This window comes from Heloderma suspectum, chromosome 2, assembly GCF_057233095.1.
Source record: "Heloderma suspectum isolate Gila_16-S chromosome 2, 16-S_ref, whole genome shotgun sequence".
Taxonomy (NCBI): domain Eukaryota; kingdom Metazoa; phylum Chordata; class Lepidosauria; order Squamata; family Helodermatidae; genus Heloderma; species Heloderma suspectum.
In genome coordinates, this window is record NC_139459.1 from 36195449 (window position 1) to 36222973 (window position 27525).

General features: G+C 40.6%; 1 protein-coding gene across 13 annotated transcripts in view; it reads right to left on the minus strand.

Annotated features, from left to right (window-relative positions):
- ARL15 (ARF like GTPase 15) overlaps positions 1 to 27525 on the minus strand; it is a 447774-nt gene that overhangs the window by 82542 nt on the left and 337707 nt on the right. For 2 of the 13 annotated variants that reach the window (XM_084833219.1, XM_084833212.1), the window contains one exon: positions 1 to 27525. This exon is cut by the window's right edge and continues 11125 nt beyond it. The exons of the other annotated variants lie outside the window; for them this stretch is intronic. The gene's annotated coding sequence lies outside the window, so the exon portion shown is untranslated. 13 annotated transcript variants of the gene reach the window in all.

Below are 27525 nucleotides of genomic sequence, written 5' to 3' on the forward strand. Positions count from 1 at the left end.
AACAATGCAGTGATTACTCGAGGCCAACATGGATTTGTCAAGAACAAATCCTGCCAGATGAATCTGATCTTATTTTTTGATCAAGTAACCTCCCTTGTGGACCGTGGGAATGCTGTGGACATAATATACCTCGACTTCAGCAAAGCTGAAAGTCGACAAAGTTCCCCATGATATCCTGATGAGCAAACTAGCTCAAAGTGGGCTAGATGAAACAACGATCCGGTGGATCCACAGTTGGCTACAGAATTGTACTCAAATAGTCCTTATTAATGGCATCTTCTCAAACTGGGGAGAGGTAATGAGCCGCATACTGCAGGGCTCAGTCCTGGGCCCAGTGCTCTTCAACATTTTTATTAATGACTTGGAGGAGGAAGTGCAGGGAATGCTTATCAGATTTGCAGATGACACAACATTGGGCGGGATAGCTAATACTTTGGAAGACAGAAACAAAATTCAAAGTGATCTTGATAGACTGGAGCGCTGGCAGAAAACAACAGAATGAAATTTAATAGGGATAAATGCCAAGTTCTGCATCTAGGAAAAAGAAACCAAATGCACAGTTACAAGAAGGGGGATACTTGGCTCAACAACACTACAAGTGAGAAGGATCTTGGAACTGTTGTAGATCACAAGCTCCATATAAGCCAACAATGTGATGTGGCTGCAAAAAAGGCAAATACTATTTTGGGCTGCATTAATAGAAGCATAGCTTCCAAATCCCAGGAACTACTAGTTCCCCTCTACTCAGCACTGGTTAGGCCTCATCTGGAGTACTGTGTCCAGTTCTGGGCACCACACTTTAAGAAGGATGCAGACAAGCTGGAGGGGGTCAGAGGAGGGCAACAAAGATGATCAGGGGACTGGAAACAAAGCCCTATGAAGAGAGACTGAAAGTACTGGGCATGTTTAGCCTTTAGAAGAGAAGACTGAGGGGAGATATGATAGCACTCTTCAAGTACTTGAAAGGTTGTCACAGACAGGAAGGCCAGGATCTCTTCTCGATCATCCCAGAATGCAGGACATGGAATAATGGGCTCAAGTTACAGGAAGCCAGATTCTGGCTGAACATCAGGAAAAACTTCCTGACTGTTAGAGCAATACGGCAATGGAACCAATTACCTAGGGAGGTAGTGGGCTCTCCCACACTGGAGGCATCCAAGAAGAGGTGGAATAGCCATCTGTCAGGGATGCTCTGACTTGGATTCCTGCATTGAGCAGGGGGTTGGACTCGATGGTCTTACAGGCCCCTTCCAACCTTACTATTCTATGATTCTATGTCCAACCACTGAGAAAAGTGTTTAAGTGGAAAGACACTCCTGAGCATGCACAGGAGCATAATTTCCTACTAGGGCTTTGTCAGTTCTTCTGCCTCCCAAATGGAATTGGGTCTCAGAGACTACAAAGCCCATTCCCCCAAGCCATACTTTCTAATTGGCTGTATGCAGGTGGCAGAACCCCCATATGCAACCATGAAGCACTAGTAAGAAGTGCACATTTTAAAAGCATTAAACAACTGACGTATTTTCACTAGGCATTTTTCATTTTTTAAAGTAAGTTATTCATCCATTTGGTTTGGATGTCTCGTGGTATTCATGGTCTCTTTATTAATTCCAATCTTTTGGTATTCATGGCTGTTTACAGACTACTAGTTAATACTATATCGGAGAAAAACAGAGAGAAAAAAATTGCTTCATTTAAAAAAAACCTCCCACAGCATCTCACCTTGTCTTCAAGCCTTTCTGAAAAGCAGATTCATCTGTATATTACTTAAACTTTCCTAATGAAATTCAGGTGTAATCCCCGAGGCTCTATAAACAGAATGCACTTAGCTCAACTATAGAACATGGTATTTGCCAAGGGGGAATTAATTATGTTTAGCTAGGCCTATTATGAATACTATCCAGTCTACAATCACTATATCACTAAACAAAGAATTAAACAAAGAATTAAATCTTGAAAGCAACATAGTCTACACTACTCATTAGGAAAAAAGTTTCCTATTATGTTTTTGAAGACTTCCATTTCATTAGAGGCATCTTACACAGTTATACCGTACTAATGATATCAATTATCCCTTTCTTCGAGTCTTCTCCAATCAGGTGAACCTAATCAAGACATTCCCAGAGATCCATATGCAACAGCTATTGGTTCTTGAAAGCAGATAAATAGATCGCATCAACTCCAGTATTAAATTATAAGATTTTAGAAATAAAATGCAAGTTTAAAAATGTGTCATCAAAATACATTGGTGCATTTCACTTCCACAGTTTAGTATAAATAGGTAACACTGAGGTTGGACTTGGGCTAGCACAAATAAGTACAGATATGTAACCAAGTTATATGATCTGCACAACAGATGTTGCTATCATGGTGGAGTTAGTGCTCAACTGTCTCATGTCTCCCAATTCTCCTTTAATATGCACGTTTGATTACATGTGTGTAACAATATTGCAACTCACATAACTTTTTGTTATTATATTCAACGGTTCAAAGTATCAGAATTGTTCAAGCGAACCCATGTTTTTGTGTGGATATAGGCTATAAAGAGCACCTTATACTAAGTAAGGCCAACATTCAAAGCCCTAAACAGTTTAGGGACAGGTTACCAGAAGGATCGTCTCTTCCCATAAACATTTACCAGACCCCTAAGATTAGCTTCAACAGTCCTCTTCCAGGAGCCCCTGCCAAAGGAAGAGAGGTGGGTGGCTACTAAGAAGAGGGCCTTTTCCTCTTCTGTGGAACCACGGTGCTGTGGCACAGTGGTTGTGGAATGAGCTTCCCAGCGAGCTCGTCTAGTGCCTACATTGTGCTCTTTTCAGTGCCAGCTGATGACCTTTTTATTTTCCCAGGCATTTTAGTTTTCCATTTCTGTTTTAAATCTGGTACAGTATTTTAAATGTTTGCACTGCTGCTAGGCTTTATTTGGTTATTATTTTTATGTTATGGTTTTAATTGTTGTGAACCGCCCAGAGAGCTTCAGCTATTGGATGATACAGAAATGTAATAAATACATACATACATACATTTCATCCTGCTTAGCTCCATCAAATCCTGACTGATGACTTGACTCTCGCTGCCCTGTGTATGGTTGGTCTGCATGCAGAACCTGCAGACTGATATTCACTGTGCAGCCAGTTTCACCTCAACCCACACTTATTTCTGTAGGCAAGCAGCTTTTAGCATAGTAAATGTGGGTGCTGAAGAGAACACCATGCCAAATTCAAATAATTAAATTTTTTAAAGTTTTTAAAAAGATTTCTGTTCCGATGCCTAAGTGGTGGACAATGGGTTCAGAATAACAGAATTTACTGACATATTTTCAGTCCACCCAATAGCAAATGTTCTCTGGGCAAATTATATGATAAAAGAATAAAAACAGTACACAATGAAAACAAAAACTAGCAGCAAGACAATGAAATATATAATATCCAAAAGCAGCCATTCAAACACTCTTGAGGAAAATCTAAATGATAACATCTAGAATCTGGTAGAAAAGGAATGTGTTTGCCTGGGGATGAAAAAAATTACAACATGGGTGCCAGGTAAGACTCCTGTGGAGGGCATCACAACTGAGAATGTTCTCTATCTTGTACCTACCTACCTAACTTCACTTAGTGGGAGCACATGGAGGAGAGCTTCTGTTGATGGCTAAGGGTCCAGGCAAGTACATAAGGGAGATGTGCATTTCGGTACTCTGGCCCCAAGCCATTTAGAGCTTTAAAGGTGAACACCAACACTTAAAAACAGACTGGAAGCCAGTGCAGCTTGACAAAGCACTGGCATCACATGATCAGATAGACCAGTACCAGTTAATAGCTTAGCAGCTCTATTTTGGACTAACAGAAGTTTCTAAATTGGTTTTCAGAGGCAGCCCCACATACAGTGCATTGTAGTAATCCAACCAGGAGCTTACTAGAGCATAGATTACTGTTATCAGGCTATCTTTGTCCATATAAGGTTACAGCTGACATTGCCCAAGTCAGAGATTTCCAAACTGTGTGCTGCGACACATTAGTGTGTCAGCGGCAGTGTGTAGGTGCATCGCGCGAAATGCAGAAAATTGTGCCGAAGGGCACCGTGGAGCTCCCTTACTTGCGTTTGCTTCCCTTGGTCCCTCCCCCTGGAACTTCCTAAAGCAGCTAATGTTAAAGCAGCTTAGCTGCTAAGGCTTAGCAGCTAAGGCTTAGGTGCTTTAACATTATCTGCTTTAGGATCATGTGGCGTCTTGACGTAGGACACACGTGATTGGCGGTGTTGGGAGCAGTACAGTGAGGAGTGTGGTAATGCTGGCTGCATGAGGAATGTGGAGAATTCGAAGTTAGCAGAGCAATTAGTTGAGCAATTTGCAATCAGCTCAGGCGAGAGGCTTCCACGCATCCTCAGTGCGGCTGCAGGGCAGCGGGGGAGAACAACGGCCCACTGGACGCCCCCAGAGCAGGGAGGGCTGCGCCGGGCAGGCGAGGAGGTTTGAGCCTGCGCTTCCCGGAAAGGTAGTGGCGCGGGGCGAAGAGAAGGGAAGGGAGGCGCTGCCCTGGGAGCAGAGCTCGGCTGACGTCAGCGTGGATAAGTGGCAGCGGCCACCAGCCCTGCGTGGTTTCGGGCGTGCCCTTCGCAGACTTCTGTACCGTGCTGCCGCGCGGCCAGGCCAGAGTAACACGCAGGTGGAAACGCCGCCTGGGACTGGGACTGCACCGAGCAGGCTGTCCACCATCTTGGCCAGTCAGAACAGAGCTCAGTGGAGGCCAGAAGCCTCAGAATCAGTGTGCTCCCAATCACCCGGGCGAGCGCAGCTGCAGGCTGTCACCCAGTCAACCCAGCTGCTGCTGGCTGAAGGGAGGCCACCCTCCCAAACCCAATGTGGCAAACAGCAAGCCACCCACCATGTGGCACCTATGATTTGATTTCTGCCATTTATTTTCAACAATGGCAAAGTTAAAGACACTGAAACGTGGAAGCTTAAAAATGCTTGATGACAAAATGCGAGTGTCTTTATCTAATATTCCACCAAATATTGAAAAGCTATGTTCATCCCATCAACCTCATACATCCCATTAAAATGGTAAGTAGTTATTGGTGTTATTCAACTCTTTTAAATTCTTGCACATATTTACATACTGTTACTCACAAATGACAACAATGTATGTTATTATCTTACAAATCATATATTTTAAAAAATATAAATGAAAGGTTTTCATGAGATATGTTGTATCCCCATACATTACACTGTTACAATTTATGTATGTGTTCGTATCTCTTATAACGGGTTAGTTTAACCTCCGGTTTGCTAGTAAAACTGAATTACCGTGTCACGAAATGATGCATGTCTAAAAAGTGTGTCACCAACATGAAAAGTTTGGAAAGCTCTGGCCTAAGTTGATAAAAGGCTCTTCTAGCTACTGAGGCTACCTGTGATTCAAGTGACAATGACAGATCCAGGAGTACCTTCAAACTATGGACCTGCTCCTTCAGGAGGAATGCAAGCCCCCTCCAGAACAGGTTGAACACGACTCAACTGGGCAGATGAACCACTCATTAATAATACCTCCATCTTGTTTGGACTGAGCTTCAGTTTACTGGGCCTCATTCAGTCCATTATCCTTGTCAGGCACCAATTCAAGATATTCACTGCCTCATCTGGGTTAGATGAAAAGAAGATGTAAAGCTAGGTGTCACCTGCATATTGATGATACCACAGCCCACAGCCCAGGATAACCTCCCCCAGCAGTTTCATATAGTTGCTAAATAGCATAGGGGATAAAATCAAGTCCTGAAGAACATAATGCAAAACAAGCTGTGACATAATTGCCATGGAACAGAGCAATAATCCCCCAGCACCACCTTCTGGAAATGTCTGTCCAAGTAGAAACAGAACCACTGTAAAACAGCATCCCCAACTCCCGATTCAGACAGCCAATCCAGAAAGATACCATGGTCAAACCCAGCAGTGTACTTCAAACATCTGCCTGATCTCACAATGCCACAGGATTAATGGTATCAAAAGCTGCTAAATATTTTTTTTAAATTTAATTAATGACCAACCATGTAAAGCTACCCGTGTAATTCTTCAGGCAGGCAACCAGGGATATAAGTAACATCGCTGTACCTTATTTATGTAAAAGAATTATTAGTTGTCCTTTTGTCAGAGATGTACAACACACATACAAGCCATATAAATCAAATCAAAACATAAATCAATCAATTAAAAACAGCAGTAATTTAAAAGCAGCAGAGGCTAAAATAGGTATCACAAAACAAAATCTAAAAATACCATGGTGATAAAATGGCACAAAGTAGCAGCAGAAATATATAGCACTAAAAGACCGGAGTGGCAAAAAGGTAACACTCACCAGGCAGACCTCTATGAGGAGCGTATTCTATAACTGGGAGGCTGATACTGAAAAGGCCTATCCAAATAGCCATTCATGGAACCTCAGTATGTGAACCTCATTCATGTGAGGGCACCTGAAGCAGCACCTCTGAAGAGGGCCTCAAGGCTTGGGTAGGAATATATGGGAAGAGATGCTCCTTCAGATACTGCGGCCCTAAACCATGAAGCACTTTAACATCTACATTTTAAATTGGACCCAGAAATGAATAGGGTCAATGAAGATTACACAATACTGGTGTCATATGATCATAATTTCCCCAGGCATTTAGTTTTTCAATTTCTGTTTTAAATCTGTTATTGTATTTTAAATCTTTGCACTGCTGCTAGGTTTTGTTTGGTTATTATTTTTATTTTGTACTGTAATTTTAAACTTTTATATTGTATTTTGTTGGGTTATAATTTATGGTTTTACTTGTTGTGAACTGCCCCAGAGAGCTTTGGCTGTTGGGTGGTATAGAAGTGTAATTAATTAATAATATAATACAATATAATATAATAGCCAGTACTGTAGCCAGCATATTTTCTACTAACTGAAGTTTCTGGATTATCTTCCATGTACAGCTCCATGTACAATGCACTGCAGTAATTTAAATGGGTGGTTGCCTGTTTAGCATGGATCACTGAAATCAGGCTTTATCGACCCAAACAGGGTCATAGCTGGCACACCAACCTAAGCTGGGAAAAGCTTAGAGATTGATATCATTTGAGGACATCTGAGCCTCTAATGCGCCCCCCCCCCTTTCCAGAAGAGAGAGTGGGAAAAGCCCCCTTTAAAATTCAGCAGCAAACCGCAGATTTTCCTTTTTAAAGGAGACTTTTCCCCTGCTGCCACACCACCAGATTTCAGCAGCATGGCAAGTGGGGGGAAGGGGGCAACATGCTCTGGGGTCCAGGGGGGCAATGAGACTCCCCAGCCCCCGGACGTTGCCCACCCCTGTTCTAATGACACAGATGGATCTTTAAGCAGCCCAAGGTATGAATTTGATCTTTTAGGGGAAGCGTAACCCCTTCCAGAACTGGTTGAACATAACTCACCCAGACAGACGAACCACCTGCTAACAGTTATTGGCTCTCATCCAGGCCATTACTGCAGCCATACCAAGACCTGAAACCACAATGGCATCAGTCCAGCCATCCAACAAGACAAATACCCTTTCTCACATTATGGAAACTGGAGACAGGATGATAACTGGCCAGAGAATTAACTTTAAAAGTTCATTTTGTGAGGAAAGGCTTGACAAATGCAGCTTTGAAAGAATGTGTTGACATCTTGGACAATAGTCTCAACTTCTCCTGGCTGATTTTCACCAGCCAGAATGGGCATGAATTCAATTTACAATTGATTGCTCACATTTTTCCAACCACACCCATCACATCAGTGAGTTATCTCAGGATAAAACAGAACTTCTACATAGTGTTTCATGCTCTTCCTCCAAACCATCACCCAGTCATGGATTATTTGAATATGAAGTAGGTGGCAAATCCACAGAAGTTTCCTCATAACTCTAGGCAGATACAGACAGATTTATTCAGACTTTTTCATTTAAAACAATTTTGCTGGAAAGGGTTCTTCATGTATGCTATGGTAACAAGAAAAACTACTTCTGGAGTTACAGGACAGCTTCTCTGCCTTAACTCATCACCTTCTGCCCAAATCAAGATTCACCAGCATTCAGTTAACCATTTTCCTATTTCAGTGGTTTCAAGAGCACCATATACCAAGGAAAGCCATACTGCTAAGATGGGAGTGGATATCTTGATTCTACTGCATCAATGATTGACTCTGCTAATAGAGCAGTAAAGAGTTTGTTAGCCAGTATCTATAAGTTTCCAAAGACAGTTCAACTCTGGTAGGAGCATACAAGAATAGGGAGTGCATGTCTCCAGGCAAATGCAAAACATTACAACCGACATGTGCTCCACCTTGTGTACTGAACCACATTTCAGATTTAACCAGAATATGGGCCAAAATCTATAACCAAATGCATGAAGTCACCTAAGATACAAGAACTAGGCACAATTAACTGCTCCTCTAAGACCAACTCAAGTCAGCTGGTGCAGGTTGTGGAAGGCATTTTTGATAGAAACATTGTGCTCTTTCTGTTCCTGCTTTGCTTAAAAGAGACGATATGGAACAATAAAAATAGCAGATCTCTTTATTTCGTCCATAGATAGTTTTATGCTAGAAACCATCAAAGATACCTAAGACCTAGGCCTAGTATGGAAGGATTGGCGCCATGAACAGATTATGATCTGGGCTATGACATTCCAAGTGATGTATGATTTGTTTACCAGTGAGAAGGTAATATGGGGTGAAAGGTACTTCTGGGGAGTTTTTTGGGGGGGGGTTGCAAAAAATTTTATTCATTACTCTATAAGTATGAGAAGATTTGCCAACTCAGTTCAGTCATCACAAACTACTCTCCAGGTAAAGTAGCACATCTACTTTATAAATATATTTTCTAATTGTTTTGGCCAATCACAACAAATCATTTTAACCTCTTTGGTTTAAATTAAAACTTTTTTTAACTTTATGTGTTGCATAAAACTGTACTGATCTCTTCCATTTAAAACTACTTATAGTCAAGTTTTCATTTGTGATATCATAATTTTGCTTTGTAATCTTGATTTTAACCAGTTATTAACCCGTGCATACATTATTTTTAAAGGTTCTAAACACTATCCCAAGACCAATAGTAACTTGAAGATTGTACTCTGTAAAAGTTTACAGAGTTAGAATTTAGTCTAATCAGTGTGATGAAATGAAATAACCTTGATAGGAAAAGTCCTATCCTAATATAACCTTTGACCACACAGCTCTCATCACACAGTTTGGCAGAGGGATGGCTGGTATATCAGTACAAAGAAACCTAAGGGTGCAATCCTATCGGGGGAGTCGGCCGCCTCTGAATTTGGAGGTGGCCGACTATCTAATGCAGGATGAGCAGAGCATGGAGGGGATCCTCTCCTCCACACTCTCGTCGCCTTGCATTTGCAGCTAGACAGCCAATTTTGGCTGTCTAGCTGGGAATGTCAGAGAGGGGGGGGGAGGCTGGACGGCACATGGGAAGTGCCGTAACAACGCTTCCATGGTGTCCTCCCTGCCCATCCCCCTTTTTGCCCTCTCTGTGCTGCAGTTACAGTGCAGAGACAGGGAAGAACCGTGCTGCCTACGAGGCAGTGGGGGAGGGTGTGGGGAGTGTGGTTTCTGGGAACCAAGTTCAGAGTCTAGACACTGTCTAGCAGCCATAGGATTGCTCTCTAAAGGGCTATCCTTGTAGAAGCAAGGAATACCAATTCAAATGCTGCAGCTATGAATGGTTTATCCAAGCAGGCCACTAGACATTTCAAATAGAGTTGTTCTCTCTCTTGTTCTATCTACATAAATACATACATACGGTATTTGGCATTCACTCCAAACACATTACGGTCTTTACTTACTTACTTACTTACTTACTCTTTATATAAGGCTGTCCAATAACATTTTTTCCCAATAACCACATAAAACAATGAAATACAAATTTAAAATACAATGGGCAGTATCCAACACTGAAGCTCTGCTTACGTTATTGATGTACCACTAGCCTAAGTGACCTCTAGTGGTACGCAATGCCTTAGGCTGGCATGCCAGGTTTTCTGGGGAAACCTGTCATGCTAACTTATGCTATTGGTGGGCCACTAGAGGTCACTTACGCTAGTGTATGCCAATTGTGTAAGCGGAGTGGCAGTGTTGGATACTGCCCATTACCATAAAATCACAATTTGCAGCATAAAATAATTATTCCAGGCAGAAGGGGGGGCACACAGCCAAATCATAAACAGTTGCTCGAAAAGCAATCCTATGGCTCCTCCAACAGAGGATATGGTGGATATCTCCCACCCCCAGGCCATAGACAGAGCTATGATCTCGGGATGGGGAAATATGGGCGCAGGAAGCTCTGCAGCGGATTCTCTTCTGAGGTTGCTGGGAAGGATAAATGCTGTGACATTGGGTAGAGAGGGGAGGGGAGGGGGGGACATGGGTCTGCTCACCATTTCCAGTCCAGCCTACAGCAAGTTACGTCAGGTAGATGGGCTGAGAGGCCTCCGTCATTCCACCCACCCTGCCTGGCTCTTGCTCACAGGGCTTTAGATGGGTGGAGTGCTCTGAGTTTGGAGCCCTCCATCTAAAGAGTGGTACTCATTTTGGAATGCACTCTAAACATACTAAAATCACATATACTGCAACTACAGAATAATGGATTACTCCTACAGATCCATATTACTATTAAAATTTATATTCATCTCACAATTAATACACCATTTAGAATACAGTATATACATGTACTTTAAATACAACGTGTATGAATTTAGTAGAAACTAGAAAATACCTACTTAAAGTAACAAATGACAAAACTGTACCGCTTAATGATCCTGCAACTCCTAGTCTCTAAATTGCTAATGCGATATCTGATTATACTCAGCCTGATTTTAGGTTACTCCGCCCTTATTATTTAGGCCAACTGAAATATATAATTGGCCAAGGGAAAAATATTTTCCTTATAACCTCTGATGAGCAAAATCTGGATACATTTCCATAATGTTTCACAGTATTTTAATTGCATAGCTTTAAAGCATGCTAAAATTCTTCCGTCTACATATAAAAGATAGTCTCTCCTCTATAAATACACATCAAAACAGCAACTGAAATACCATCATAGCAATTCTATTGATTCCTATATGGCATCACAACACTTTGAAATAGGCTAACTAGCTGGCACTATGACATCAACAACTGCAATCAAACAAATAACTAGCATGTTTGTATTTTCTACTATCTTTATAATGTGAAACAGACTTCAGCATTTTTTTTCAACCTGAGGATTTGAAACACAGATGTTCAAGAGCAAGGATCAATTGCCTGCAACTAGTACAGGGCAGGAGAAAACTAAAGAAGGCATAGAAGCTATTTTTGCCTGAAGGCAGCAGACTCCAGCACTGCACAGAGCATACACACAGAAGGCATTTTCACATGCATATGGAAAATAGTGAATTGGGGCAAGCACTATACCATCCATTTCATGCCCCAAAATCCTATGAACACCCATGTTAGAAGTATTAATATGTGTCTACCCAGCAATTCACTTTAGAAGATTTAAAAATAACTAGCTTTAGACTGCCACATGTATGACTTCCAAATACATGGATACAAAAATGTATACATTATTATGGATGATGCATCAGTTCAGTAAAATTGAGAACTTTGTACAAATCACTGTATGTACTGGCAAGACTCTCTCATATACTCAAAAAAGAAACTACTTGATGCCCCCTTATAAGGTTCTATCACAAGCACACAACTAGACAGTACAATTCATTTCATAAACACTATGCTTACATTGACAGAATTATTAGTTTCTTTAAAAAACAGAACACATCTTCCATATTAACCAGGTCAGAAAATCTTGATATGGATATGGGTGGTCATTTCTGCATTATGCTGAAAGAGCTAACTGCCTCATCTGCCTCCAGCAGACAACACCAGCAGAGCATTGGCTCCCCTCCCTCTCTGTTGCCGCTCATTAGCTTTCCACTCCACGTTGCTGGTGCTGATTACTCTTCAGGAAGAATTTATGCCAGTGGGGAGGAGCCTGTGGCTCTCCAGATGTTGTTGGACTCTAGCACCCATCAGCCCCAGCCAGCATAGCCAATGGGCAGAGATGACAAGACTTGTAGTCCAACAACATCTGGAAGGCCACAGGTTCCCCACCCATAGGGAACTTTATATCATATATTGCCTGAGTGGACGTACACTTGTGCAATGCAAGCTTCCCTTCTCTCATCCCTCCTGCACCTCTGTGCTCCCCTTCCCCCAAATCTGCTCTGGAGCATTCCTCAATGCTCCAGAGCAGATTTGGAGGTGGGAGAGGGGAACTGATCCCTCCCTATTCCATTGACGGAACCCTTTTGTCAGCAGTGGTACACTCCCTGGATTTCACTCTGTATTACTATGTCTCTGTCAAACTTGCTGGTTCTATATATTGTGATGTCTCTTAAACAACTAAACAGGTCAATGTACTTGATATGAATGCCAAAATTACAAATCAATTTACATCTTTAAACAATGGACCTGTTGATAACATTGCTGTAGTCTTGAGTTTTTTAAAATGCACAACAAGCCATTATAAAATATACTGGTTTTGCACTTTAATATTTAATATATCTAAGAGTGGGCCTGCCAGCCTTTTGGGTATTTTCTCCAGGTTACTGAACAGCCACCTCCCTGCATGCGTGCGCACACTCACACATGAATTGGTCCCTGTGTTGGTTGGCTCCTGCCCTTTTTTTCTGATTTATGTGAACTATCCTGCAAAGAGCCAATTAGAGAGAATACAGAGTTAGTAGCATTATGATTTTGTGTGCCCCTACCTCACACTCTTTCTGATCTTATAATCATACAAATTTATGCAGTCATTATGGCCCTAGTTCCTAATTAACAACAAACATGAGATTTATTTGCTTCTACTGCAGTGAGCCAACAAAAACATCTGTTGGAGCAATATTATCTTTTAAAGACTCAAGAGCCAAACAAGAGGGGAAAATACACAAGGCAGTATGTTAGTCAATTAGCTTTGCCATTTGGAATACTATCCTTATTAGCAACAATAATACTATTTCTTGGCAATATGAATGCAAGAAAATATTTTTTAAGACTAAGATTTAATTTAACCTCTGAAAACTTCCATGTCCTCGTTCATCATGTCACCTCTTTTATTGCCAATAATTATCCATAGTTTAGTTTCTCTTCTGCATCTTGGGGTATTCCTAAACACCTGGCATAGACCAGATTGTGGCATGGAGTACATGTTTTTTTCATCTGTCACAATGGACAAGAGGTCATGACTTTGAGACCTGGTAACTGATCTTCATGCCTTATATCCTCAAGTCTTGAAAACTATAATGTGCTGCTCTACATGGACATGCCTTTAGACATTGTTCTGGGGATGCAGAGGACAGAATACAACAACTCCTAATGAGCAATAGATGACCCCAATGAATCCAGCATGCACACTAACTTCCTAGGGACAATTCACTGTACTCATCATGACCTATTAAGTGCTAAATAGTTTGAGCCCTGCATACCTTTACATCTCATGATCAGGGATGCATGTGTGTGTGTGTGTGTAGAAAACCAAAGTCCTAAAGATGGAGATCTGAGCATGTTACAGTCAGAGGACAGAGGAGAGAACTGTTTCTACCTTCTTGAGTAGCGCAGGTGCTACTACCAGGACCATGTTTTTAGGCATCTGTGGCTACTGGTTGACTGGAGTTTTCAACCTCTGCTCATTGTGCTTTCCCACTATGCTTCTGAGAGAGGAAAGGACACAAGTTCTCATAAAGGAATCAGTACAACTTTTACTGCAATATGGTATGCATGTGTCATCTTCCAAAATACGTTTTGATTATTCTAAACATGCAACATAGAAGAATGCACAAGTACTAGGAAGCAGTGCTTGAAACAAACTTCAGGATATTCCCACAGTACTGAAAGGGCCTTTTACCCTCCCCAATTCTATAGCCAGTCAGATGCAGGTAATCATCTTTTGCTAGTTCCCACTTCTTCCTCATCTGGATCAGTTTCAACTATGTGACAACAAAGAAATGAAACACCAAAATAGCAGCAGCTACATATCCTCCACATGACAGTGTAATTTCTTTTGCCTTAAGGCAGTGTCTAGCACTGAAATCATAGCCTGTTTACTTCCAACTGATGCTACGTTGATATCAAAAGGCTTAACTCTTCCCAATACACATAATGAAGACAGATTGATGCATTTGAACACTATGTTCAGATTAAAATTTGCAAAGGCCCTCACTATTGCCTGTACATATAGAACACAAGTCCTGGGTTCTGCCATGTCCATACCTTCTGATAAGGGCTTCTCTCCCAGTTCCGTACGCAACAAAACAAACCAGTAAGAGCAGATAACCTTCTTTGGAAGGAATCCACCGATGGAATGCCGAAAAACTGGATTTATTTATTTATATTATACTGTTAATACTGGCAATTTGGTTCAATTGTTAATTAGGCAGCATGTTAAAAATCCCTTATTTTTATTTAAAAACTTCTACCTCCTCTGCCTTTCTGTCCCTTATTTGCAACAATTTGGGAGACTTTCAAGAGCACTTTCTCCACACTGAAAATCGAGTCTCACTGGCTTCAAATGGTACTTACTTCCAAGTATACATGCTTAGGATTGCAGCCTGAGAAATCTTAAATGGATATTTGTTGCTGAGGACCTTAGGGTGCAATCCTATTGGGATAGATGGCCACCTCCAATTTCCTCTGAAGTCGGAGGTGGCCACCTATCCAATGCAGGGCGGCTGAAGCACTGAAGAGAGGACTCCTGTGCTCTGGCTGCCCTGCATTTTGCCTTAGATGCCCAATTTCAGGTGTCTAAGCCTGGCTTTGGGCAGGGGGGTGGGAATGGGGCTGGAGACTGTGTCGGAAGCTTTCTAAAACAGCTTCCACAGTCTCTTCCCCTCCCCGACCCCAGGAATTCCCCCTTTTTGCCCCGTCCATGCTCCATGTTACAAGCACGGACAGGCATAGAGGGGCAGCCACCACGGTTCTCTCCGCCTCGGCTACGAGGGGGAGGGGAGGGGGCAAGGAGCACGGTTTCCCGGTTATGAGATTGTAGCACTGTCTAGGGTAAACTGAAAAATCCTTTCTCCCCGAGATGCTGTCTAGGGGACACAGAACTGCTCTCTTAGTTACTACTGTCTGGCCCAACCAGTAACCAAGACTAACCCGCCCAAAATACTACCAAGTAGGAGAGGGAAGTTGATGCTGGACCAGGTACTAAGCCTCCTATATTCATAGATTCCACCTTTTCTGTTTCTTAACAAAGAATAAGTATGTGTTGTGGCTAATCACACTAAGAAACAAAGCACTGTCGTGACAGAACAAAATTATTTTTACTGAACAATAAGTCTGCGACTTAAAAGATTTTATCTTGGTCATGGTGCCTTGCCTTTGAAATGCTCTTGCCCCTCCATCAGGCCCAACCTCCTTGGCTTTCAAAAAGACACTAAAAATGTTACTTTTCTCCATCACTGTTTGAAATGGATAAATGCTACTGTTATATTTGGTTTCTATTGCTCATTGTTTTATTTGCTGATTTTTCAAAAAAACTTTATTATTGTGATTTTATATTCATTAGCCACCTCATGGATCCCTGTAATGCACAGGCAGGTTATAAATACTTAAAACAAATGAACTGTTAGATGAGGAATCAAGTTGGATAAATTTAAATCAAGCTGACTTAAATCAATTATTTAAATCAGCATAGAAAAAAATTGTTAAATGACAGAACTTCATTTACACAGAGAAATCTACTTTCACTTAGTGTATCTAGTAGATGCAATGATTCTGTTTAGAGATTTAGTTGGTGACCCAGTCTGCACATAACAACCAACCGTGGGCTAATTAATTAACCCATGGTTTGTCATTACATGTGAACTGGGTCACCAAGTAAATCTCTAAACCGAATCACTTAACTAGAAACAGAATCAATTAAGCAAGCTACGGTTGGTCAGGGCCACACAGGAGTGTGCACATTGTCTCCTGCCCACACACCACTTCGTATCTGGTTTAGAAAACAATCCAGGAACACCATGTTCCTGGATTGTCCCATGTTACATGCAAATCCAGAAATCTGGGTTGTTGAAGGGGAAACAACCCAAGTTTTAACCCAACAACAAACCATGGGTTAAAACTCTGGGAAATTTTCCTCTCAACAATCTAGAGTTCTGGGTTCGCTCATCATGCCGAACAACCAGATGCAGAGTGGTAGAAGTGAGTGGGCAGGAGGCAGAGCGCTTGTTCACTCACAGCCCTGACAACCCATGGGTTAAACAACCCATGGGTCATTTCGTGTGAACCAGGTCAGTATGTACAATAAAAACAAAACACAAAATCCAATTTAAATTTTAAAATCTGTTTTTTGAACATTAAAAATCATATATTTTTATCGTGAGAAACACAATTTGTCCTATTTCACAGAAATATGACTGACATGGGCATCCTATTAGACGATGATCCAAATAGCTTGTAAAGTATCTTGGATCTAGAAACATCTAATGAGAAAAATAATATGTGACCTGGTGATTTGAAATGGAAATTTCTTCCTTATTAAACAAGACTTAAATTGTTGTTGTTCAGTCGTTAAGTCATGTCCGACTCTTCGTGACCCCATGGACCATAGCACGCCAGGCCTTCCTGTCCTCCGCTCTCTCCTGGAGTGTGCTCAAGTTCATAAATTGCTCAACGATTAATATGGTGGTTTTCAAGCTTAAAATTCTTGACACTGGCATGCTGATGAGACTCAAGTGGGCTTTTGCTAGGAAGAAATGACTTCATTAAAAGGGGATTGTGCATTTGTTCTGTAATTTTAACAATTGCCTATTGGTATGGGCCTCTTCAAAACATGATCATTCCAAAAGGGTGTAGCTTGTTATGGTTACTAATTAGATAGATTTAAAGCATTTTAAAGACAGATGCTATAATGTGATTTATGGATTTGTGCTGTCACCTGGGAATGACCTCTTGAACTCTGCCTTACAAGTCTAGCGCTGCTACTCCCTTCAAGAAGTAATCTCCCCTTCAAGGGAAGCATTTGATACTCATTCTAGAGGCAGAATTAAAGTGCTGCAGACGAATCAACACAAAATCAAAAGGGAGTAAGGCTAACACAAACACACACGAAAATACAAGCTTTGGGGCTTGAAATATTTTCACTAGGTGAACTGTGAAAACATAGGTTTCGAGCAAAAACACATTTACAACACACAGTCATGCTGCAGGTAACAGACCATGAAACACAGACTAATTTAAGCATGCCTAAACCTTGCTGAAATCAATGGTCTTGCTTGTACAATCTAGAATTAAGCACTGATGTTCTAGTAACTGATATTTCTATCTTAGTATGCCTGTGGGAAGTTATCAACTATATGGATGGAGAGAACAATTAGAGATTATTATTATTTTAAAATGTTGCCAATTTTCCTCTTGTAGGAATACCTCATTGATGAACTTTTCTACTTTGGGCTCACAGGACTAAGTCGTTAAGGTCAAGACTTGAACACTAAGTAAATGCTCAGTTTCATCTATTTCAGATAAGGGAGCTCAAGCACGGGTCTGGGTGTGAGTGGGGGGCAAGGGCTGGGTGGGTGCCCGGAGAATCCGGACAGGGGGGCACCTGCCCATCACTATTTGCAAGTAAAGAAATGAGATGTATTTGAAAAGAACTTTAAGATCTTCCACTTCCTACACTGCAGAAAATGCTACTGCACAAGAGGCGTTTCCAACCCTAATATTCTATGATTCTACGATTCTATGAACTCATTGTCTTTTGGATAGCTTTTAGGTTGGTGCACCCAGAATGCCAGTTTTGCATGATTTTGCTATGAACTTTCACTCAAGGAAGCAGCACAGACTATTCCGTGACTTGCCACCTTTTCCTAATGAATATTCCACTTCCAGGTATTCACACAAAAAATCTATTATTGGTTAATGGTTGGGACAGAAGTTTCACACTCTCTCTCCACTGCCATTAAGCCACCCTGCCCGCAATGAACAGAGACTTTTCTTCGTAACATTATGACAGTACACCTAGTTACCCTGTCAATTTTGTCTTCTTAGTGCTAAGACAGCAAAAGAAAACTAAAATGCCATGAGATATACCAGCTATATTGAACTAACCAATTTCATTCCATATAAAATACTCTTTTACCAGGACAGTATTAGCATGTGAAAGAGAAGAATGTAGGTTAGCCTTTTCTGCTCCTCTGATTTATGTGTTTGTTTCTGCTTCAAAATATATTTAACAACCACTTTACAACTCAGACATCATATGAAGATGCCATAAAGTTCCCCCTCTTTTGGGGTGCACACATTTCAGCACACTGCATCTTAATTTATTGCACAGTATATGGCTGCAATTGTGTATTACACAGTGTATGGCTGCAACCACTATTCAATTTTTTGAAAGGTTAAAGATACACTGTAATTGTCAATTCTGATCAGCTGCAAATAATGTACTCCCCTTTCTATTAAAATATGTATTAGAAGTCACATGATTATAAATGTGACATTATAGAGAACGGTGACATTAAAAAGAAAATTTTCCCAATTTCTTTTTTCACCTAATTTAGTGCATTTCTCTTCTGACATAAAAGCACCGCAAAACAGCAATTTTCTTGTAAACCAGTGAGCTGATCATCTAAACTATTTTCACAAATATTATCTGATTTCAGTCTACATTAGAATCGGTATGTTTATCCTGCTTTCAGACATAAATAAGTGTAACAACTTACAAAATATCTATACTAGGAATGCTTAAGGAATTTGATCTTAGTGAACTGACCCGATCTGCACTCCCAGATGAATGTACAGATCAGAACTTAGTATGCACCGGCTTTTACACTTTCCAAATGTTCCGATGCAGTTCTTGGCTCAAATAAATATATCAAAATATGCATTTAAAATGCATTTTTGAAAGAAAATATATTTAAAAAACATGACAGTACACAGTTAAATGTGAATTTTCATGCGTTGTTTTTTTTAAAATTGAAGATTAATCCAGGAGGGATAGAATACTTATGAGTGAACATATGCAAAAATGACATGAACTGGAACTAGAGACTTGTTTATTCCTAATCTATACTAAAAGAAACCATTTTCTCACAATTCTGATCTGTTCATGTGATTGAATATGTTGCTTCCATGGCCCATCTCACTCAAATTCTGACTGCCACAGCATAAAAGTACTGCAAGGGGGGAAGGAGGTGGGAGTGAATGCTAGTTCTCCATGTCAGTATTTTGCAAAATCTTCTCCACTGATATCTAGCAATATAAACACTGTGGTTAAGTGATTGTCATAAGTTACGGCTCCTAAAGGATGCACTAAGACTTTCTAAAGCAACTACATAAGCATTTTAAGATATAATGTGTTTAACTTACTCCATATTTCTTTCTTCATAATACAGTTAGGATTCAAACTGGCTTGAGTAAAGTTTTTGACTCTCCTAGGAATGATACACACACTGACAGGATACGTTAAAAAGCAAATTTTGAAACCAACAGCAGTCTGGCATGACCTACCTTATGGATCTGCCTCACCTGAAGCAGTATTACAGTAATGTGTGCTATTATAGCTAATGCCCAAATTGTATGCCTTAAAAACAAAACAAAACTGGATTGCCTCTCTTTGCCTACCAGCCAAAAAGCCCACACTGGACTAGGAGGGAAGTTCTGGCATAGTAAGATGGGGGGTGGGGGGACTTATCCTGTCATATCAAGAAAGGCCCTGAACTCAGATCCTACTATTGCTTGCAACAGTTCCTTGGTTTGTATCAAATCACCACAGGCTCATCTCACCTTCACCCTTTTGAAAAGACAGAAGCTAGAATCCTTGAGCATAAACCAAGTTTACAAGATGAGAATCAGATACAAAATGTTGACATTCAAGATACAGCACAAAACTTGAACTTTAAGCTGCCCTGCAGATGTTTTGGACTACATTTTCCATCAGCTGCAGCCAGCATAGTCATAGGTAATTGACTATGGAGTTGGCAGTGGAGTTGTACGCCAAAACATCATGAGGGCCTCAAGTTGCCCACACCTGGTAGAATATCTCAATTCTATATACCAGAATCTCCTCAATCCACTTCACATATCTGATAAAGTTTGCTGTTACATATGCAAGGTTGTGCTGAATAAACCACTAAAGACTGGCTCACAGTGGATATTGGCATCTGTACTGTATATTGGGAGTGAGGCTCATATATCTTCACTGCATTTAGAAAGGTTTGTATGAATCTCTGCCTAAAAGTAGATGGACTGCATGGAAAGGATACATTCATGCATAAGTGTAGCCATCAGATCATATACTGTTGTATATTTAATAGAGATAGGAAATAAACTGCTTTAGTTCACATTTTGATATGAACAGACTGAATTCACAGTTCCTGAACTAATACACAAACCAGAATGAAATTATCCTTCAGTTTTTGCACTTCTCCGAATTTTGCAATGCAGTTTTCCAAATAAAACAATATGCACAAAATTGCACACATTAAGGGAAATTGCACACAAAAATATATGCTTTTTGTACACATTTCTTCTAATACATGCATTTTTGTATGCATTTCTGCTAATATATGAATTTTATTATTATTTCTACTATCATTAGTAGAAATGTAGAAAAATGAATTCATTGGCAAAAATGTATAAAATGTGTATACTGAGAATAACTCACACAAAACTATGTATGAACTTTTGTGCCAGCTTTTTATCAAAAATTCCACAAACTGATGTGGGACAGCATGAACATGTGGTTCAAAAAGTAGTAGAAACCAAGACAGACAGATTTTTCCCTTACTAAAGTTCAGTTAGGGGTCAGAGGTTGCGAACCCCGATGCCTCACTCAGGCATACAAATGCATAGTGTGAACTGTCCTTTACTTTCCAAGGTGTCACAGCAGTTTTTTCTGTTCTTGCTACTATAGACTAACCTAGTTAGCCATCTGGACCTTGGTACACGGAATTCAGTTTTAGCCTCAAAGGCAGAGTACCATGCACTGGACCTATGGAATCTGGTTTAAAGTACTCAGTGAATGAATTGTCAATGAATAGATGATAAAACAAATGCAACTGTTTAATATATTTTACCCTGCCTTTGGGACAAGGCAGCTTACAGCTAAATAGATTAAAAAATTAAAAAAAACACAAGCATAACAGTGCAATATAAAAACTAAGGGGATAAAACAGCATAAACAACATTTAAAGAAAAACAAATGAGCCTTCAGGGTCCACTTAAAATCAGCCAGAGAGTGGCTTTGATGGAAATAATGAGGGAGTAAATTCTAGAGATGTGAGACCATCACCAAAAGGCCCTGTCCCTGGTAGTCACCAATCTGGTCTTTCCTGACTGCAGACCAGATAGCAGGGCTTCCAAGGCCAATCTTAAGGTCTAAGCAGGTTCATATTGTTGCAGGCGGTCCTTCAGATAACGTGGACTGTTTCCATGGCATTGAAAGGACAAGCAAATGGAGGAGTACTGGATTTTTTTAAAGGAATAAGCTTTGCTGAGATTTGGTCCATGCAAGGCTCCACGAGGGAGTGCTCCGCACCAGTAAAATCATTTCACATAACATACTTCCTAGTGGCGGTGGGGTTTGGAGTGAACGTCATCTAACTGGCAGGGGCTGCTCAACCAATAAGAGAAGCTTCCCCTCCTCCCCCCTTTCTCCTTTCCCCTGAAAGTCCAGAGGCACTTGCATTTCAGGACCAACCCTCACTGAGCACAATGGGAGTTACTTCCAAGTAGACACATATATGTTTGTGCTGGGAAAGGGGGGGGAGAACACAAAGAAGGAAACCAGCCCCCATTTTAACCCGCAGGATCTCTATAATGAAGGGTCGGAAGTAGTTTCCTCTTAATGCAATAAACCAAACAAAGGAGAATTGAAGCCTCGAGATCGCGCTTTACTGCACTTAGGGAACTGGGCTTCAAACTGTGCCATGTCAATTGAAGGGGATCTCTGTACATTCTGACATACAGGAAACACCCCTTGTCTGGGGTCAGGGTGAAAAGCACAGCCCTGGGCAGGGCAAGCATACCCAAGGACTATGTGGGGGTTGGGGCACACAGCAACTACACTGGGGAGAACCCAACTTAAGGAAAGGAATCGGACTTTAAGCAGTCTCAGAAAATCCAGTTTATCCCTGATAAGTTCCAGGGTGTCTGCTGGATGGCCATGACATCATCTACCCCTAACGACCTCAACATGCAGCCACCTTGGAGCAAATCGCTAGAGGAAACAGGCCCACGGTCCCAAACCACTTAGGGCTTTAAAAGTAAAAACTAGCCATTTAAAAACTGAGCTCAGAAACAGATTAGTAACCAATGCAGATGATATAGGATTGATGTAATGTACGTGAATTGTTTAACTTCTAGCTGCTGCATTTTGCAGTTTCCAAACTGTCTTTAAAAAGCAGTCCAGTTAGAGCTAGTGAATTTCTTTTAACACATATTTGGCAAAACATCAGCTCTCCAAACTGGCAGGCTAACAGCAGGAGAGCAAGCACCAGGTGCACAACAAACTATGTAAGACAGAATAATTTATCCCATGTAGACAGATTTCAAAGTTATACAAGCTGCCTTTTGCAGATCTTTTCAAACTATATTAGCATGGAATGCTTGGCTACTGCTTATCAACTTTAGCTTATGTGTGTGTGTGTGTGTTTGTATTCATCACCTTGTCCAACAAATTTTATCTCTAACTGTAATTTCTCAGCACCAGAAGTACTACTGTTCAACCACAATAAGCATATATAAAACATGCATCATATGCTCACAAATAATTGCTTTTGAAGAAATAAACATTAAGATCTGGCTTACTCTGTATTTTCTAGCCCTTTTGCCTCCTGAAAATTCTCACACAGAATTTTTTCCCTCTCATCTAATTTAGAATATGGGACTTTACATAGCATTAAATAAAATACTACTCCAAAGGATTTTTGATAAACATTTAGCTGTTTAACAATACTAAAACAGACAGTTAATTATAGAAAAACACGTCAGTGCACATATGGCAACAGGATAAATTATGCACATCTGGATTACTTTTGGCAAGAAATACAATTAAGTGTCTACAGCCAAATTTAGCAATCTGTCACTAACAATATGTACATTTATTCTGAAGATGTTAAGGCCTCAAAGTAATTTTTTAAATATATTTCTTCATCATCGTTCCAGATCTTCTTAAGAGAACAAACAGGTGACAAAACATATTGCTCAAATTGCCCATGGCTGTATAAACAGGAAGAATTTTGAATCTCTTGCAACAGACACAACAGCATTCATAATTTAAAAGCAATTCTAATCCTTCATTGATACATGCTGAAATCTAGGATCAAAACACATTTGTATAACTGAAGAGGTAAATCCATGCAGTATATGGAAGGCTTGGTTGGTACCAAGCAATGTTATCTCTAGTAAAATAGAATATAAACTGCCAATAATTATTACATGAATATTACAACAAACTCTTCTTACCATATGATTTTAACTACTGTTTTGCAGGACAGAGCTGAAAGGGAGACAAAGACAAAATGCATTGAAAGTTAAACTGGTCACATTAGCAGGAAGTTAAAGGTGGGCAAATAGACGTGGAAGCCTAAGCATAGCCACTGAGAAATCCCTCTCGCTCATCCCACCCAACTGTATCTCTGATGCTGAGACACAGAGTAGAGCCCCTCCATCTTAATGCTTCAGCAGATTCACATGGGAGGAGACAGTCCTTTAGATATGTGATCCTAAGCCATTAGAGTTCAAGACTGAGTTACTGGATTGAGCTATGTATCCCTTCCCTTTTATTGCATCTAAGGAAAGAATCCACAATATTTTCATAGGGCAGACATTATGACTTTGTGGATCTGATGGTTCAGTGGGTAGGGGCACTTTCCTTTGAGAAGAGCCTGCAGCTCAGTAGTACAGCATATGTTTTTCAGGCAGAAGGTCTCAGATTCAAAGCCTTGCGTAGCTAGTTAAAAAAAGTCAGATAGCAGATAATGGGAAAGTCCTCAGAGTAGACAAAACTGGGCAACATGGGCTAATACTCAGAATAAGATAGCTCTCTGTGTTCCTATGAGCGATAAGTCTTTTTGTTTCTTCCTTAAACAAAATATTTCTGTCATCTGCCTCAAACCCCATTTTAAATTCTTTCATTCTTCACATTCATTCAATTCAGACATTTTCAATTAATTTCTGGCAGCTTGGATCCAGCAGAACCTTAGCATGTCAAAGGCACTTATGTTCATGTAAGAGGGGGCTCCAATTCCAACTCCTCCCACAGCTGCAGCCCCCATGTTATATTGATAGCTGTTACTGAGGATCCCCTGACTGTCCAGGGTGGCTTTGGAGGAGGGGAAGCACACAGGGCTGCAGCAGGAAAGCTGCACTGTGAAAGTGCAACTTCACTTATGTTCTTATAATCCAAGCCACCATCTTGCAAATAATGGTATATTGTTTTCCACAAAACTATCAATGTTTCTCATTAATTCCTTGTAATCCAAAAGCAATGAACAAGGAGGTAAAGTGTACCTGACACTATTTATATTATTTATTTATCCTCTCGTAAATCATCTAAGCCACATCTGAATGCTACCTAATACTTGTTTCCTTTCTAAAGATTTTCCTAAGTTCCCCACAGGACTGGTAGCTGAACTTTTGGGAAACTACTAACTTGACGGCAGACTGGTAGAAAGCATAGAATATAAACTAATGTTATGATTACCTATAGCAACATAACCTTCGCTAAGGGAATCCAGCTAATAAATTGTAAAATAATCCATGGGTAGCTTTTGTCAGCTACAGCTTGCATCAATCTTGTTAACACCCCTTTTATTATTTCAAAAGAGTGTAAAGTGATATTTCAAGTTTTGTTTTTATTACTCTGTTCCTTTAGGTAATCCCATAGTTGGTTCAGCCCATGAAACAAACTCACTCTCTCCTACAGTAAATGAATTTGTTGAAATTTGAAAGCAGTGCAAAGATCTGAAGGCCTAGTGCTAGACAAATTTTCTTGCCTGGCGCATGTACAAACATATCTTAGCAGACAGTTACATTCTTGTAAGGTCAGTCACTCAAACATAATATAAATGGCTGCCTACAAACAAATCTTGAACAAAAATGAAGATTAAAAACAACAACACAGAGCTCAGCAAATGTAGATGTTTGTCACAAATATCTCATGAAAGTGTGAACCTACCTTGAAAAAGTAAGTTAAATATAAGGGCTGATTATAATGATACAGTTGGTCTACAATGAGTGCCAATTTTATTTAAAATGTCAACTAAGACTCAGGAATGGGATGAATAGGATGGAAATAATAAATGTAAACATTTTAGTAACCTGAAGGGACTACTTTGTTGTTGTTTTTTACTAGAACCCCCAAGATCTGCCTACTGAAGCTAGCCAAATCTACATCTGATCTACAACTGACCAGGGATTTTAACAACCTAATTTAGGAGGTTTGTGGGGACTTAGGGCTTTTTGTTGTTGCTATTGTCAAACAACTGGGAGTCAGACATTCTTGCTGATCTACTGCAAATCATCCAGCAACTCTTCCTTCACCTCCACTCGAAGTCATCTCTCAACTGAATATTATACCATCATAGTCTTAAAAGCTGTTCTTCCAAAAGTACACATTGTTGCATAAGAATTATAAGAATAATAAGGTGGATGAATTAGAAATTATACTGACTTGGACTGTGGACCTTGGTCTACTCCCTAACCTGGCTAGCTGCTCACATTATCCAGTATAATAATGTTTCTGTAATTTTACTGCAGTTTAACCTTATACATCTACAAAATTACACAAGACCCACATGAGCATTTGATCAAACGCATGCTGTGAGGGCCTGGGATCATGCCTTGCTCCCTGCTGCTGGCATGCCCTGCCAGGCCCCAGGTTACTCTAATACAAATATAGAACAAGTAATATAAGGCAGCTTCAGCTATTGGACAGTAGAAATGTAACAAATATGTAACTTTTTCAGATGACACAATACTGTTATAGCAAGCTAGAATTTTCTTGGCTGTAGGACAGTTTGCTTATTTAAATACACCACCATGGCATGCGGGGCACGATTTCCATGATCACTGCCCAGGTGCAGCTTTTCATGTCTTCTGAACCCACGCAGTATAGCTTGTTGGAGGGGGAAAAAAGGAAAGGTTCCTCCTGTGCAAGCACCGACTCATTGCTGACTCCTAGAGGGATGCCACTTTCGCTGGCATTTTCATGGCAGACTATAGTGGGGTGGTTTGCCATTGCCTTCCCCAGTCGTGACAACCTTTCCCCCAGCAACCTGGGTACTCATTTTACCGACCTCGGAAGGATGGAAGGCTGAGTCAACCTGAGCCGGGCTGTTGGGTTACTGGAGGATTGTTTCCCTCCAATAACCCAAACAACAGTAATCAACAGAATGACATTTAATAGGGATAAATGCCAAGTTCTGCACCTAGGAAAAAGAAACCAAATGCACAGTTACAAGATGGGGGATACTTGGCTCAACAACACTACAAGCGAGAAGGATCTTGAAATTGTTGTCGATCACAAGCTGAATATGAACCAACAATGTGATGTGGCTGCAAAAAAGGCAAATGCTATTCATAAAAGCATAGCTTCCAAATCCTGGGAAGTACTAGTTCTCCTTTACTCAGCACTGGTTAGGCCTCATCTGGAGTACTGTGTCCAGTTCTGGGCACCGCACTTTAAGAAGGATGCAGACAAGCTGGAGAGGGTTCAGAGGAGGGCAACAAAGATGATTAGGGGACTGGAAACAAAGCCCTGTGAAGAGAGACTGAAAGAACTGGGCATGTTTAGCCTTGAGTAGAGAAGACTGAGGGGAGATATGATAGTGTTCTTCAAGTACTTGAAAGGTTGTCACAGAGAGGAAGGCCAGGATCTCTTCTTGATCATCCCAGAGTGCAGAACACGGAATAAAGGGCTCAAGTTAAAGGAAGCCAGATTCTGGCTGAACATCAGGAAAAACGTCCTGACTGTTAGAGCAATACGGCAATGGAATCAATTACCTAGGGAGGTAGTGGGCTCTCCCACACTGGAGGCATTTAAGACGAGGCTGGACAGCCATCTGTCAGGGATGCTCTGACTTGGATTCCTGCATTGAGCAGGGGGTTGGACTCAGTGGTCTTGTAGGCCCCTTCCAACCCTACTATTCTATGATTCTATGCTGCCCAGGTTTGGACGACACAAGCCGTGTCCAGGAAGTTATTATGGAAATAGTGTCATGGCTTTTTTTGATTGTGCTAATCAGGTCAATGTCTCACCTCTTGATTACACCCAGGATCACACCGCACTTTTATTTTGATTTCCTGCCAAAGATAGACTGTGAGCATATATGTGTACACACACACACACACACTTAAAAACAGGAAAGAGCAATTAATTAGTAGTTAAAATATGCCTTTTTTGTACTACATTTGAAAAGTTTGTAAAATTAGCTGTATTAAATATTCTACTAGAGGTTATATATTGTGTGTGTTTTATATTTCATCTAAACTTGACACA